At 36.8% G+C, this 15,930-nt stretch overlaps 1 protein-coding gene and 1 long non-coding RNA gene across 8 annotated transcripts in view; one reads left to right on the top strand and one right to left on the bottom strand.

Annotated features, from left to right (window-relative positions):
- NLK (nemo like kinase) overlaps positions 1 to 15,930 on the bottom strand; it is a 146,698-nt gene that overhangs the window by 102,874 nt on the left and 27,894 nt on the right. The window lies entirely within an intron of this gene.
- LOC309618080 lies at positions 5,773 to 15,123 on the top strand. The gene is made up of 2 exons (XR_014238310.1): positions 5,773 to 12,089; positions 12,414 to 15,123. It is a non-coding gene; the product is annotated as an uncharacterized lncRNA (long non-coding RNA).

Genomic DNA, 15,930 nt, shown 5'->3' with positions numbered 1-15,930 from the left:
GACCAAAAGCCTGGATGTGAGGTGGGTGAAGTAGGGAGGCATGGAAGGGAACGATTACAGAGAGACAAAGGAATCTTTCTGTGGTGATGAATGTGTTCCGAATCTTGACTGAGGTGACAGTTTCATGAGTGTATACATACATCAAACATATTGTGCAATTTAAATATGTACAGTTTGTTGTATGTATTAAATTATAAATTATACGTACAGTATTAAATTATACTTTAATATAAAGCTGCTTAAGTAATCTTAACCTGTTTTCTAAGAAGGTACAAACTTTCTGTTATAAGATAAATAATTCTGATGATCTAATACATAACATGCTGACTACAGTTGATAATACTATATTGTATAACCGAAATTTGCTAAAAAAGAACTTTAGTGTTTTCACCCCCCAAAAAATAATAAATAAATATAAGAGGTGATAGATATGTTGATTAACTCAGTTGTGGTAATCCTTTCACATGTCAAATCATCACATTGTACACTTTAAATAAATTAAAATTTTATTTGTCAATTATACCTCAATAAGCTGAAAAAAAATCTTCACTCATTTTCATTAATGACATTGGTGTTGGTATGCTGAGTGCTGTGTATGTACTACAGAAATGAAACAAATGCATACTTAATGTGATGTTTTACTCCCATCATTTCAGATGCCATTGAAGACCAGGATTCTCAATATGTGAGAAAGGAGATACAAGTGTAAGATCAGAGTTTAAATAATTAATTTCGATTTGAAGTATCAGTATAAACTCCTGATGCTATTTTATCTTAAAAAGATCTGTCCACTGAAAAAGCCTTGGAAACAATGACCAACCCAAAAAGAATGAGTATCTCTTATGCCCAGGGGACACTGGACAAATGGCTGATTCTAGGTCTGGGGTAGGAAATGCACAGGATGAGCCTGGAACATTTTGCCATATCTAAACTACCAGGATTATGTCAAAAGGACTCAGAAGACCAGTGCCAAGACAGTATAATTTGTACATCAATAAAGATAACTGCAACAAAATTAAAATATCAAATATGTTTAAATCTATAAGTTAATAATATTAATTGGTCACTTTTGGACGATGGTAGTGAACCAATACATCATTTTGAAAAAAGATAAAGGGGACAAATCATGCATTTATCCTACTTTTACAAATCTTACCTATACAATCTATACCTACCAACAGGTAATCAAAGAGAAGAGGAAGCTTCACTTTACAGAAATATTTCAGCTAATAAATGAAGAGGAAATGGTAGAATTAGAATATCACTACTGTACAAACCTTAACAAATCGATGGACCTAGGTTTTAGTCATCAATGTCTACTAATATCAAAAAAAGAGAGACAACCCAATATTATGTGTCTCCTGATTAAGTACACACCACTATCTAGTAAAGTAGTCATGCCCACCCATTAAAAAAAACCAAAAAGCAAAAAAAACATGGACATGATTAAGCCTCTAGATCCAACTACTAATGAACAGAAAACAGAACAGAATAACATGCTAAACCACATGGATGCAACCAGTAAATCTCAGTAAACTCTAAGAAAAAACCACCTAGATTCCTGAAAATTAAATTATAAGAAGAAAAAAGGGAGAAATACAGAGAGGGAATCACTCCCTTGATGTGGTCATTCTCAGAGTATTCTAACCTTTCCTCCTTGATGACTTCATCCTCTGTATTAAGCTATAAACCTGAGAACTGATGACTAAATCTCTTAGAGCTGACACCACAGAGGTGACATGGCCTCATCATGGGTTATAAATTCATAGTACTAAAAAAAAATCTTAAGATATCATCCAGCCTAACCATCTAACTAATATATTCATCTAAGGCAAACAAAAACTTTGAACAAACAAAAGTGAATAAAATCCAAATTTCTTATCCTAACATTCAAATCTCTGTTTCTAGTTTTATCTCCCTTCTCTAAATATATCCTATTCTACTGCCAGCCAAACTAGGCACTGCAATTTATTTGTGTAGCACTCACGATACTGCAAAAGATACAAAAAGCAATAATATATAACATTTAGTCCTGTTGACAAGTCACAGCCTAGACAATTCTGAAGCCTGGAAGACTTTAACCCCATCACTGCCCCTTTTTGGATTAGCAGTTAGGTGGTTGAGTTCTTTTGTTCCCAGCTCTATCACTCAATCAGCTTTCAGACTTGATTCTAGAAATCAAGCCTCTTCATTGGTACACATAACTCTGAAAACAAATGGAAGACTTACCACAAGACAATTTTCTACATATCAGACAGTGCAAGGGATAGTATAGAAATGGGAAAAAGCAGATTTAATATACATCATAAGGAAGTTCTTTTCCTCTGCTTATTTCTAAACCACATGACTATTATTTCAAATAGTTCTCTGCAGTTTTTATGAGCAATCAAAATCCTTTTAGGAAGGGCCACAATAGAAACCATTGCATTTAACTACACAGTATAACCCATCTTAATGGTTAAAAATTTCCTTCTAAATGACTATTCAGGTGTAACGTTTAGGATAAATAAGAAAACCCTGAGATGTGCACCTGCATATGTTATGTTACTTAGTCACTACAAACATGCTATTTCCTCAATGTTTGCATTTTAAAGCTTTTACAGCCAAAAAGCACTCTACTCAATTCAAAAATTGACAGGCTTCAGGGAAGACAAATAAACCCTTTTGGACCATCAACTTCAGAGGTCAACATTAAATTCTGCTCTTCAATTTCATCTCACAATCCAAACTGATCGCCAAATAAGAAGAGCTGTAGGGAACACAGAGGATTGTGCTTCCCTAACCCCTTACCCTTTTCCCCAGCTTCCTATTCACAAGGACAGGGAGGCATCCTGGTTTCGGACAAAAGGAAACGATAAAAGTTGGATGAACATATTAGCAGAAACTTGTAATTAGGCATCTGGGATTTGGAAAGATGCATTTTGCCAAAATATCTTCTTACAATCCAGGTAATCCAAGTGAACTTTATCTGCTATGCTAGCACCCTTTTTCTTTTTAACAGCTAATAATGTTTAAAAAATACAAGATTCCATAGAAAACTATTTTCTTTGTCTGGGCCTCTTAGAAAAAGCCAATCATAATATGTTGCAGATGCACTATTTCTGTTTAAAGCGTTACTTTAAAAACAGCAAGAATTTCGGGGGAAGGGGGACACTTCCTCTTGCGTGGTTGACAAGCTTTCAGTGACAAGGGGCATAAAAGCATCCCTAGCATATGCTCCTGAATGGTGATTTGCTTAGGGACTTAGAATTTGCCTGGAGATGTCAATATCAAATGAAAACCCGACTAAAAAGAAACCTTCAAATCAACACAAAAGCTGACTGCCTTTGCTTCCGCAGCCTACACATCATCAGTCTATGTGAAGGGTTAACAAGAGAGGCTTCAGGATAAAGCTCAAAGGTAAGCTTTATTCAATCTTGCCCCACAATGGAAAACACTACAGCCAGTTCTCTGTGGTTTATATTTGTTACTTTTGGGGGGAGGGCAATGGGGGAGGGTGGACATTCTAATTTTTAAAATTCATTTAATGTTGCATTATAATTACCCCCCAAGAATGCATAATAATCATTATCACTTATTCTTTAAAAATCCAGCTCTAAAAGCAAAACTGATTACATCAAGGAATCAAGTCCTTTGAATAAAATGCATACCGTTAAAAACATAAATAAAATAAAAATAAAAAAATAAGATTTTAAAAAGCAACTAGTTCTAGCATTTGCATGTTTGGCTGTTTTCAACAAACTTTCAAAATATATAGCAAGATATATACTATGCTGATCTACCAATTTGGTTCAGGAAATGCTACAAACTAACAGAAGAACTAAAGTGCTTGCAGATGCTACACTTGGTACTGTCCCCATTGTGCTTATCACAGAGGTTCTCTACTTCATTAGCAGCATGAACTTACGCTGCATTCGTAAATGTGCTATGTTCCAATAATTTAATGATCTTTTTTTTAACTTTTTTTTTTTTTTTTTAATTTACTGGCTGCGTTGGGTCTTCGTTGCTGCATGCGGGTCTTCTCCAGTTGCAGCAAGTGGGGGCTACTCTTCGTTGCGGTGTGCAGGCTTCTCATTGTGGTGGCTTCTCTTGTTGCGGAGCACGGGCTCTAGGCGCGTGGGCTTCAGTAGTTGTGTCATGCAGGCTTCGGTAGTTGTGGCACACGGGCTCAGTAGTTGTGGCACATGGGCTTAGTTGCTCCGAGGCATGTGCGATCTTCCCGGACCAGGGCTCGAACCTGTGTCCCCTGCATTGGCAGGCGGATTCTTAACCACTGCGCCACCAGGGAAGTCCCTAATGATCTCTTTTAGACTGTCACAATCCTAGCCTTGTGGGGTCGGGCGGGGGGGCGGTGAGTATTAGGGATCACTCTTAGAATTGGATGAAAGTTAATGGGTCCTCTTAAAAAGTCACACACACACACACACACGCACGCACAAAATATTTCACACAATTTCAGGAATTCGCAGACATTCTGAAGCCACAGACCTGCAGGTCATAGTACTGGGAACACTAGATATCCACATGTAAAAGAATGAAGCTGGACTCTTTCATCATATACAAAAATTAACTCAAAATGGATTAAAAACCTAAATGTTAAGGCTGGAAACTATAAAACTCCTAGAAGAAAACATGGGGAAAAAGCTTCATGATACTGAATTTGGCAACGATTTCTTGGATATGACACCAAAAGCACAGGTGACAAAATAAAAATAGACAAATGGGACTGCATCAAACTTAAAACTGCACAGCAAAGGAAACAATCAACAGAGTGAAGAGCCAACCTACAAAATGGGAGAAAATATTTGCAAACCATGTATCTGATAAAGAACTCCTACAACTCAAAAACAACAAAAAAAAACTCGATTAAAAAATATGCAGGGCTTCCCTGGTGGTGCAGTGGTTGAGAATCTGCCTGCCAATGCAGGGGACACGGGTTCGAGCCCTGGTCTGGGAGGATGCCACATGCCGCGGAGCAACTAGGCCCGTGAGCCACAATTACTGAGTCTGCGCGTCTGGAGCCTGTGCTCCGCAACAGGAGAGGCCGCGATAATGAGAGGCCCGTGCACCGCGATGAAGAGTGGCCCCTGCTTGCTGCAACTAGAGAAAGCCCTCGCACAGAAACGAAGACCCAACACGGCAATCAATCAATCAATCAATCAATCAATCAATAAATAAATATGCAAAAGACTTGAAGAGACATTTCTCCAAAAAAGATATACAAATGGTCAAAAGCATATGAAAAGATGCTCTGTATCACTAATCATTCAGGGAAATGCTAAACCATACTGAGATATCACCTCACACCATCAGGATGACCACTATCAAAAAAACAAATGCTGGAGAGGATGTGGAGAAACTGGAACCCTTGTGCATTGTTCGTGACTATATAAAACGATGCAGCTGTTATGGAAAACAGTACAGAGGTACCTCAAAAAATTAAAAAGAGAATCACCATATGATCCAGCAATCCCACATCTTGGTATATATCCAAAAGAACTGAAAACAGGATCTCAAAGGGTTATTTGCACATCCATGTTCATTGAAGTATTGTTCACAATAGCCAAGAGGTACAAGCATCCATCCATCAAGAGAAAAATAGATGAAGAAAATATGGTTGTCAAGTTGACCCTTGACAGTGCAGGGGTTAGGGGTGTTGACGCTACATTCATGCATATAACTTTGCAGTCAGCCCTCTGCATCCAAGGATTCAACCAACTGCAGGTTGTGTAGTACTATATTTGTTTAAAAAAAATCTGTGTATAAGTGGACCCGTGCAGTTCAAGAGTCAACTGTACATAAAATGGAATATTATTCAACCTTAAAAAAGAAGGAAACCCTGTCATATGCCACAATATGAATGAATATTGAGGACACTACGCTAAGTGAAATAAGCCAGTCACAAAGACAAATACTGCATAATTCCACTTATATAAGGCATCTAAAGTAGTCAGATTCATAGAAACAGAAAGTAGAATATGGTTACCAGGTGCTGGGTGAGGGAGGGATTGTTATTTAACGGGTATAGAGGTTCAGTTTTGCAAGATGAAGAGTTCAAGAAATCTGTTACATAACAATGTGCATATAGTTAATGTTACTGTACTATTTAAAAATGGCCAAGATGGTAAATTTTATGTATTTTTAAAAGTAAACCAAAACAAGAGATAACAAGAAAAGAATCCGTAACGGTACAATAAATCTAGGGTGAGAGGCTGAGGTTGGTTTTTAAGGGTCCTTTAATGCCATGCTAGGGCTTTGAATAAACTTTTTAAACAAACAACTGAAAGAATGAGATAGAGAGGGTGCTACAAACCAAATACTTAATGACTACTCTGAGTCTGGCACTGTACTTAGGCACATTACACATATCATCTCATTTAATTTTCCAATAAGCCTGCAAATGAGTACAAAATAACATGGAAAGTGGGTGAAACTGGCATAAGGAGCCCAACTAGGAGAACACTGCAGTAATGCTGCTATAAGGAGATAACAACAGTGATAACATTTACTAATGCTGCAGCTGGAATGACCCCTAAAAAGTCTTCAACAATTTCCTGAACCAGGTTTAATTTTGCTACCAAGAGGAAGATTTTGCAGGTTTTTGGTTTCTTCTATATAATTTCTTTTTGTCAAATGGTAACGTGATCATACAATCCAGCAATTGTACTCCTTGGTATTTACCCAAATGAGCTGAAAACTTATGTCTACACAAAATCTTGCATATGAATGTTTAGAGCAGCTTTATTCATAATTACCAAAACTTAGAAGCAACCAGTATGTCCTTAAATAGGTGAATGGATAAACTGTGGTATATCTGGACAATGGAATATTATTCAGCACTCAAAAGAAATGAGCTATCAGGCCACAAAAAGATAAGGAACATTACATGCATATCACTAGGTGAAAGAAGCCAATATGAAAAGGCTACACATTACATGATTCCAACTATATAACATTCTGGAAAAGGCAAAACTATGGAGAGAGTACAAAGATCAGTTACTGCCACAGGTTGGGGGAGAGGGAGGGATGAATATGTGGGGCACAGAAGATTTTTAGGGCAATGAAACTATTCTGTATGATACTTTAAGGTTGGATATGTCATTATACATTGGCCAAAAACCATAGAATGTACAACACAAAGAGTGAACCCTAATGTAAACTATGGATTTTCAGTGATAATAAAGTGTCAAAATTGGTTTATCAATTGTAACAAATGTACCACACTTGCGTGGGATCTTGATGGGGGGAGGAGGTTTGGAGGGGGGATGAGGCGGGTAGAGGAGTTGAAAGGGATAGCTGGGAACTCTGTACTTCCCACTTAATTTTGCTGTGAACCTAAAAATGCTCTAAAAAATAATGCCTATTAATTTTTAAAATGGTAACATGATTTATTTTAAAATATAATCAAAGGAGATGCTTTTCAATGCTTGAAAAAAAAAGGCATGTTATTTCAGGAAATCTTCTAGTAAGTAAATTTTAACTTTCTCCTATTGGATATGCAATGATCTAAACTCCCATTCAGCTACCTTTACCAAAAATAATTACATATGCTTTCTAGGACAAAAAAAATGTACAGTACTTCTTGGATTGAAGCAGTCCTTTCATAATTTTAGCTGACTGAATGAATAGAAGCGTTAATAAGCTTCATTCAATGCAACTTTATTTGCTTATTCTTTTCAGTGTTTAAATAACAAACGTATACTTTAAGGTAGAACATCCTTGTAAGAATTCTGTTCCATAAATCCAAATTATAAGATGCTTGAGAAAGACTGGAATTTTCTGTGACTCTATTTGTTAAAAAGAATTAATCTTGTTTCAAAGCTTACAGAAAGAGAACTATGCCAGTAACATAATGTAAGGTTAATGTTATAAAACATGAAAATCTAGAATTCGTTTATCATCTCTGGTATGAATGAATAATAACACATCACTGACAAGAAGAAGCTGAAGTTTCCAAACATTATCTTATTACTTCCCTCCATACTAATGCAAGGTTTAATGTAACAGTATTCTCTGCGTCAAATTGATCAAGATGCCTGATTTTAATCTCTAGATTAATGTTTTAGATTAATTTACAGTGCCAGATGCCTAATAGGCTTAGAAGCAGTTATAATTTAAGTATCCCAAGACAATTCTCCAGAATGACTTTTGTCCCCAAGGGCTGGCAAACAGGGGAAGGAAGGGAAAGGAGGTTTGTATCTAGTATAAGAAAGAAAAGTACAATGCAAAGAAAGACAAGAATAGGAAAAGGAAGGAAAGGGGGCATAGGTACTAACAAAAGAAAGCACCAAGAAGAGAAAACAATAAATAGAAAAAGAGCTGACATGACACACAGTATTAGATTAGTATAATTTTATGTATATCTCTGACTATAAATCTCAGTCTTTCATGCTACATTGTTAGTTCAGAGGAAGAAGAAATAGGGAGAGAGTAAAATATGCCAATGGTGAGGCGAGTCCAATCATCACTTTGGATTCTTATCTGGTAAGACAGAGGACAGATATTTGAATAAAATGCATGTACCAATAATTGCTAACCCTCTCAATCCCTAGTTCTTTCCTTCCATTGTTTTATAAACCACAGGTTGGTTCTCTGTATTTTGTTCACATAATTAACTTTCAACTTAAAATACATACACATAGATGCACAAAAATGAAATACCTTCTTCATTCTCAGGCAAAATACCCGGAGAAAAGCACCTTTTCTGTTAGAAAAGAATATAGCTCTCACTTATTATTTAAGCTAATCACACTAACTTTAAAAGTATTCAAATTTTAAATTATCATTATCATTTCCTTTAAAAACCCAGTCTCTAAATTAGAAATAACCTGAAAAGGCTCACAATCCTTTTTCGCCCCCAAACACTATAACAACCACAAATGTCAGCAGAACAAAATTCTCCTTTCCTCAAAACAACTCACTTCATTTATGACACATATGAAGAAAAGAAAACAAAAATGGACTTTCCACTTCACTTGTTTTAATTTGCTGTATCGCTACATTAGAAAAAGTTTTTAAAAGATAGATTGTGTTGATTTTTTTTAGTCTGTATTTATATCCACCCCATTCCAAAACAAATGGGAGATATCTAAGAAAGAAAGAAAGATTAAAAAAGAAGAAGAAATAAAAGTCTAGGGAAGGGGAAAAAATAGGAAAGCTACGAAGTGAGGACGGGAGGCCTAGAAGGTAGTCTGTAGGCAAAACATAAGCTAAAATATTCTACATTTCTTAACCAAGGAGGCTGTGCGTTTGGCTATAAGCCTTAGAGCAGTAAAAGCAAATGAGGAAAACCTAAGAATGGTTTTTAAGTTGAGGCAGTTTCACTCAAATGCCCAATTTTGTCAAACAAGACAAGTCTGTGAGCATGAGTTATGTCAGAATTCCAAAGAGAGTCAAGAAGATAAAACAGAGATGAACCTGAGGCACAAATTGTAGAGATGTTGTTGTTTAAACATTGCTAAGAAGTTGCCATACAAGTTGTTCTTGCCTGTATATGTAGGTGCTGCATGGAAACAGCCCCATAACTAACACAAATGAGGAAAGGTTACTTTCATTTCTAGTGATTACTTACATTTGATTCAGAATTTCTGGCAATTGCAACCACAGCCTGTTCAGTGGCAGACCTTTTAAAAAAGTTGTTGCTAGTTTCACATAAATCACCTTAGAGAGGAGAGGCTTCTACTTGAGTAACATCAAGACTCAGTTGTCTGAATCAGTTTAATGCTGGGTCTGTTTCTGAACGTTTTAAGAAATTGATTTGTCTGCCAGATCACATAATATAAACTCACAGGCTAATACAGCCAATACCCCCTCTTATGAGGAAGGTAAAGTTATACCATATTTCATTAACTGTAAGATGCCACCAATGGTAAATGTGCCATTATTTTATGTACCACCAAAAAGGAAAAACACCCACACTGTTTATTAAGCTGTGGGATACAACTGATTGTAAGAAACATCCTGATTGTGGAGATGTTAAAATGAAAAGTGGATAACAGAAAAACGTTTACATATGAGACACGCTCCTTTGAGCAACACGAGCCAGCTTGCTGTCCATCCCCCAGCCTCTGGTACTGGCACCTCCTCTTGCCTTCTTCTCTGACCTGGGCCTTTCACTATTGTTAAGTCATCCCAACCTCTGCTCTAGTTGGTCTTCTTGCCAACCTGTCTGTACTCTCTACTCTCTACCAGGTATTCTTCCCATCTCTTTTTCATACCACTACTTAATTCTTTTCCTCATCTGTACATCTTCAACTATGAGAAAGAATGCTAGGCAGAAGGGATATGTGTTCACAAAATTAGCTTCTCAAATAGACACCATTACTTTTTCTTATTGTAGGACAAGTATATAATAGCCACAAAATGACTATGTAATTCACCACAGAAAGAGAGACCTAAATTCAGGCAACAGGAAACAATACCATCCACTATCACCCCCCAAAGTAATCAAGGTCATCTAGGAAACATCCTTTAAAATTAAAAAAAAAAAAAAAGTATCCCAGGGGCTTCACCTGGTGGCGCAGTGGTTAAGAATCTGCCTGCCAATGCAGGGGACATGGGTTCAACCCCTGGTCCGGGGAGATCCCAACATGCCGCGAAGCAACTAAGCCCGTGAGCCACAACTACCGAGCCTGTGCTCTAGAGCCCGCGTGCCTAGAGCCCGTACTCCGCAACAAGAGAAGCCACCGCAATGAGAAGCCTGTGCGCTGCAACGAAGAGTAGCTCCCGCTTGCCACAACTAGAGAAAGCCCGCGCGCAGCAACGAAGTCCCAACGCAGCCAAAAATAAATAAAATAAATAAATTAAAAACAAAATAGTATCCCAAAGGCAAAACTTCCCTTTGATGTTCCAGACACAAAGTTCTGCTTCCAAGAAAATTCTACATATTCCGTAATTTTAAAGTAAATTGGAATTGGGACCTAAATCTCCATTTGTTCCAATATCATACCACCCCAACCCCTCTGGCAATTTTAAGATAGATAACATTTCAATCATACACAATCTCTCCTTAAATATGACCAGCCAAGCAATTTACCAAACACCACATAAAATTATTTTATTTTCAATATGCTGAATAAACTTTAATTGCTTTACAAGTTATTTTCTAAAAAGAAACAGCAAATTAAGTTGTAACAGTCCTAGCTAAAAGCTTCAAATTTCAAGATTTGTTTTAAAGGTTTTCAGAACTCAATCCAACAAACTTTAGTGATTGCATATTACATGTTAGGGACATAGAAATACATAAAATCCAGTCTGTATCTTTGTGTCTACAGGGATATCTACCCTTTAAGAAAGACATGTATATAAAGCAGTATGGAAACAAATGTGAGGGATTAATTCATTCTATCTTGGGGAATAGATCGGGGTGGGACTTGAGCCAGAAGGAGAGAATACCTAGAGAGAAGAACATCTGAAGTGAGTGTTAAGAGTAGAATGCTTTTATCACAATGGAAACGAGGGAAGAACATCCCAAGTTTGGAGATAGGCCTGAATGTGGACTTTATTTTTCCTCTATATTATACCTTGTCACACTTCAAAAACATCTAGAGGTAACACACAAAGATACATCGAGTATAGGCAAAAGGAAATTAGGTTGAAAAATGTACCTGAAAATGCTGTATGAAATATATGGCTACCCTTGAGGGGGAAGCAAAGGAATTCCTGAGGGCAGAAACAAGAAGAAAGCATAAATTCACAAGAGTGAGGAACACTATAGCCAAAGTTTTCCCTGGAGTTACTGGCCAATCCTTGGGGGACAAAAGTCTAGGTTTTAATGGGCTACTTGCTGAGATGACAGGAGGCTACCTCGGGTCCTACCATGGAGACAGACTGGATTAACAACACGTCTATAAATATGCCAAGACTCCCCAAAAGGCTGTATCCTTAGTAGGTGAAACAGGAAAAAACTCATTCTGCAGAGGGAGATGATGGGAATAAAAATCTTTACTGGCTTTGGCTCATGGTAGAACAGTTAAACCAAAATATATCTCCACTATAATTCTTAACCACAGTCTGCACCACTGTGGGGCTAGAATTCAACCTAGTTGTGTGGCCTGAAAAACTAAGGTGAAAAATTTGCTTAAAAATAGGTGGGGGCTTCCCTGGTGGCGCAGTGGTTGAGAACCTGCCTGCCAATGCAGGGGACACGGGTTCGAGCCCTGGTCTGGGAAGATCCCACATGTCACGGAGCAACTGGGCCCGTGAGCCACAACTACTGAGCCTGCGCGTCTGGAGCCTGTGCTCCGCAACAAGAGAGGCCGCGACAGTGAGAGGCCCGCGCACCGCGATGAAGAGTGGCCCCCGCTTGCCGCAACTGGAGAAAGCCCTCGCACAGAAACGAAGACCCAACACAGCCAAAAATAAATAAATAAATAAAAAAGCCTCTCTTTAAAAAAAAAAAAAAAAAAAAATAGGTGGTACCTCTAGACACTCAAATTATCTCTGAAAAAAAAAATCTGATTTCTAGCCTCAAAAAATTACAAGTTCCAAAGACCATGAGCTCGCAGTTTAAAAAAAAATCACAGGAAGGAACAAGCACCTATGAGTCAGAGCCAACTAATAGTAAACTATAGAATTAGACCAACAAAGACTACAGATAATACAATTATCAGATGCACAATATGAAATAAGGATTTTTAATATGCTTGAAGCAATAAAATAGGGAGAAAAGTATTATACAGGAATAGGAGACTACTAAAATTGACCATGAGGATTTGAAAATAGAAAATATATATTACCTATGGACTTTAAATATGCATGTTAAAATTTCTAGGGCAACTGAAAGAACAGAAATAAGGCATGAAACTTAAAGATAAAAAATTTAAGAATTGTTTACCAGCGACGTATAAAATATAGGACACAGAAGTGTTGAAAGTAAATGGATAATAAAAGAAAAGCTAAAAGATATACCAAAACACTAAACAAAGAGAATTGGTAGCGAGTTAACCATTTCCAGTTAGGGTATAAAAGTTAACAAGGGCTTCCCTGGTGGCGCAGTGGTTGAGAATCTGCCTGCCAATGCTGGGGACACGGGTTCGAGCCCTGGTCTGGGAAGATCCCACATGCCGCGGAGCAACTAGGCCCGTGAGCCACAACTACTGAGCCTGCGCATCTGGAGCCTGTGCTCCGCCACGGGAGAGGCCACGACAGTGAGAGGCCCGCGCACCGCGATGAAGAGTGGCCCCTGCTTGCCGCAACTGGAGAAGGCCCTCGCACAGAAATGAAGACCCAACACAGCCAAAAATAAATAAATAAATAAATTTATTAAAAAAAAAAAGGTTAACGAGATACTTCTTCTAACAAAGAAAAGAGGTTGGGTAAAAGCAAGAATATCAGAGTTTTTTGGTTGGTTGATTATATACATGAAAGTTGAGAATTCAAAGAAATGGAAATGAACTGAATTCCAGAAAGGAATGAGAAAACATCCAAAGCCCCTTTCATTCCAAGACACAGTGGAAGGAGAAAACTGGCCACTAAGATGGGTAAGGAGAAAACAACAGAAACATTTCAGCAAACTTTTACTGGCTGAAAATAGGCTGGTTTGATTAGAAACTTGAGGCTCTCTAGACCCAAGGTTTGTACCTTTTCTGCCAATTCTTTCTCATGGGGCCTTCAAAGTAGGATAGAGCAATAAGACTGCTGAAAGAGATGCCACTCAAGTGCCATGGTGCCTTGAGTGTAAAGTTGTGGTGGGGCAGGAGGGTCTACAATTAGTCAATGACGTTAGGCAGTGAAGTTAAAAATTCAAATATCATTTCTAATAGCAATGAAAAACATTAAATAGTTAGGGGTAAATTTAACAAAATGTGTACAAGATCTCTATAATGAAAACTCCAAACTACTGACAAAAGTAATTAAAGACAAAAATAAGCGGAGAGATATACCATGTTCATGGATTAGAAGACTCAATTTTGTTAAGATGTCAATTCTCTTATATTTAATCTATATATTTTACATCACCCTAATCAAAATCTCAACATATTTTAAAAATAGAAATTGACAAGTTAATTCTATATTGATATGGAAAAGTAAAGTTTTAGAATAGCCAAAATAATCCTGAATGAGACCATGAAATTTGAAGGGCTTTCATTATCTGCTTTCAAGAGTTACTTTAAAGAAGTGGTTCTCAATTATGGGTGATTTGTCCCCTGGGAGACATTTAACAACATCTGGAGACATTTTTGGTTGTCACAACTGGGAGGATGCTACTAGCATAAAGTGGACAGAGGCTAGGGGTGCTGCTAAACATCCTATAATACATGGGATAGCCTCCCACAACAAATAAGTATGAGGTCCAAAATGTCAATAGTGTTGAGGTTGAGAAATCCTGCTCTAAAGCTACAATAATCAAGACAGTACAGCACTAACATAAGAATAGAGAAAAAGACCAATGAAACAGAATTAAAGTCCAGACTAGACTATACTTACATAATCAAGTGATTTTTTTTCCACAGCAGAGCAAGGCAATTCAACAAGAAAAGGAAAGCATTTTCAACAACAGGTGTTGTAAGAACAGGTCATCAGTATTAAAACCCAATAACAACAACAAAAATTTTCAAACCTTTATCTTACTCCATATACAAAAATTAAATTGAAATAGGGAATTCCCTGGCAGTCCAGTGGTTAGGACTCTGCATTTTCACTGCCAAGGGCACGGGTTTGATCCCTGGTCAGGGAAACGAGATACATACATACATACATACATAATTAATTAATTTAAATTGAGATAGAAAAGTGACCTAAACATAAAAGCTAAAAAATAAAATTCCTAGAAAAAAAAGGAGAATATTTTCATGACTTTGGGGGTCAAGCAAGAAACATAAATGAACTGCAAAAACATGTACATAAAACAAGACTGGCACAAAAGAATACATATTGTATGATTCCATCTACGTAAGATCTAAGAACAAGTAAAATTAATCAAAGAGGATAGAAACAAAAAAAATGGCTGCCTAGGGCAGGACAATGACAGTACATGGTGGAATTCACTAGGGTGAACTTCTTGGTGATGAAATGTTCTGTATGTTGACTGGGGTGGTGCTTACTATTGTCAAAACTCATCAAACTGCATACTTAAGATCTGTATATTCTGTTACATGTAAATCACAATTAAAAAAATTTTTTTAAGAAAAAGTAGCAGCTGCATTACCAAAAGATAAACCATGGAAAAAGAGTTTTTAGAGATAAAAGTGAGTACATATTCAGAAGGCTCAACATAACAGAAACATACAAATTCTAAACCTGCATGTAATATGAGCTTCAAAATATATAAAAGCAAATATTGAGAGAACTAAGAGGAGAAATAATACAAATTTGCCAGAGTAAGAGATTTTAACAATACGTTTATCAACTGAAAGGTTATGCATATAAAATATATTTGTTTGCATAAATACTTAATTATATAAAGTATATATATTTAAATAACACAACTAGCAAACTTCATCTAGTGAACATACACAAAACACTACACTAAATAACTGCAGAATAAACATAAGTTTCAAACACAACAGAATATTTATAAAAAGTGAACATATACTAGGCCATAAGGTAAATCTTGACAAATTCAAAGAAAATAGTATTATGTAGACCACCCATTCAAATCACAACAAAATGTTACAAGGTAGTAACTTGAAAATAAGTATCAGTTTTGAAAAGTAAAAACACACTTCTAAATAATCTACAGGTTACAAAGAAATAAGGGATACACAAATATGGCCAAGTGATTTTTGGGAAAGGTGCAAAATCAAATCAATGGAGAAAAGATAGGCTTTTCAACAAATGATGCTGGCAAAACTAGACTTCCATACACTAAAAAAAGGAAGCTCAGCCTAAACATTACACCTTATATAAAATTAACTCAAACATGGATCTCAACATAAACCATAAAACTATACAACTTTTAGAAGAAAACAGGAGAAATCTTCATGACCT

This window comes from Balaenoptera borealis (genome assembly GCF_965194805.1).
Source record: "Balaenoptera borealis genome assembly, chromosome: 20".
Lineage (NCBI taxonomy): Eukaryota > Metazoa > Chordata > Mammalia > Artiodactyla > Balaenopteridae > Balaenoptera > Balaenoptera borealis.
This window is presented reverse-complemented; position numbering and strand designations above follow the sequence as displayed.